The following is a 1,310-nucleotide window of genomic DNA, read 5'->3' as shown; positions in this document are numbered from 1 at the left end:
TAACGCTGCTTGTGCTGAAGTGGCTTCACGTGGAGTGGTACCCAGACCTTCTAGATCTTTTACCAGACGTTCCAAGGTCTCTGTTACTTGTTCAGGAGAGTCCCCATTTCTGATACTGTAGTTGTCAGATTAGGAGCTCTAGTACTATCTCATCCTAGAAGTACTTGGTTCCAGTTTTGTGCCAGTCTAAAACAGAAAAAAAATAATCTTTTTTTAATTAACAAATCTACAAAACAAATTAAAATTAATTTTTTCATACAAAAGTTGTCTTAACTGATCTAGGCAGAAGCATAGTTGTGGATAATTTGTATTACCATTCCTAGAGAAATCTGAAAAGGGGTAAACGAGTCTAATGGAGAAAGCAAAACTAGTTCCCAACACATCAATAAGAGTTGTAGCTGCTCGTGTAATGGTGGCTTTGTATCCCGCTGGCTGATGCATCTACATGGGAATGTGCAAATAAATATTTACACATTCCTTGACTGAGACAGCATAAAAAAATGCTCGTTAGTACCAGTTTGGGGAAGCGAGTGTGGTACTTTTTTGTGAGTCTGCTGGTGCTGAGTTGATGTCGCACTTGCACGATATGACCAAACCTGTAATTGCTTGTGAGGTCTACCTGAAATATTTGAAAAAGAAGTGGTCCTCCTTGGGGAGAATCTAGTTGCTTCTTTTTGAGGGGAAGGCTTACCTTTAGGACCCCTAAGAGGTAAAGGGAGGTCAGACTCATCATATGTATCATATTACTATCATTATTATTATAACTTGCTAAGCTACAACCCTAGTTGGAAAAGCAAGATGTTATAAGCCCTGGGGCTCCAACAGGGAAAATAGCCCAGTGAGGAAAGGAAACAAAGAAAAATAAAATATCTTAAGAACAGTAACATTAAAATAACTTTCCTAAATAAACTATAAAAACTTCAACAAAACAAGAGAAAGAGAAATAAGATAGAATAATGTGCCCGAGTGTACCCTCAAGCAAGAGAACTCTAACCAAAGACAGTGAAAGACCATGGTACAGAGGCTATGGCACTACCCAAGACTAGAGAACAATGGTTTGATTTTAGAGTACCCTTCTAGAAAAGCTGTTTACCATAGCTAAAGTCTCTTCTACCCTTACCAAGAGGAAAGTGGTAACTGAACAATTACAGTGCAGTAGTTAACACCTTGGGTGAAGAACTGTTTGTTAATCACAGTGTTGTCAGCTCTATGACAACAGAGGAGAATCTGTAAAGAATAGGCCAGACTATTCGTTGTATGTGTAGGCAAATGGAAAATGAACCGTAACCAGAAAGAAGCATTCAATAATA

Source organism: Palaemon carinicauda, chromosome 22 (genome assembly GCF_036898095.1).
Source record: "Palaemon carinicauda isolate YSFRI2023 chromosome 22, ASM3689809v2, whole genome shotgun sequence".
NCBI lineage: Eukaryota > Metazoa > Arthropoda > Malacostraca > Decapoda > Palaemonidae > Palaemon > Palaemon carinicauda.
The sequence above is the reverse complement of the archived record's forward strand: the minus strand, read 5'-3'. Positions refer to the sequence as shown.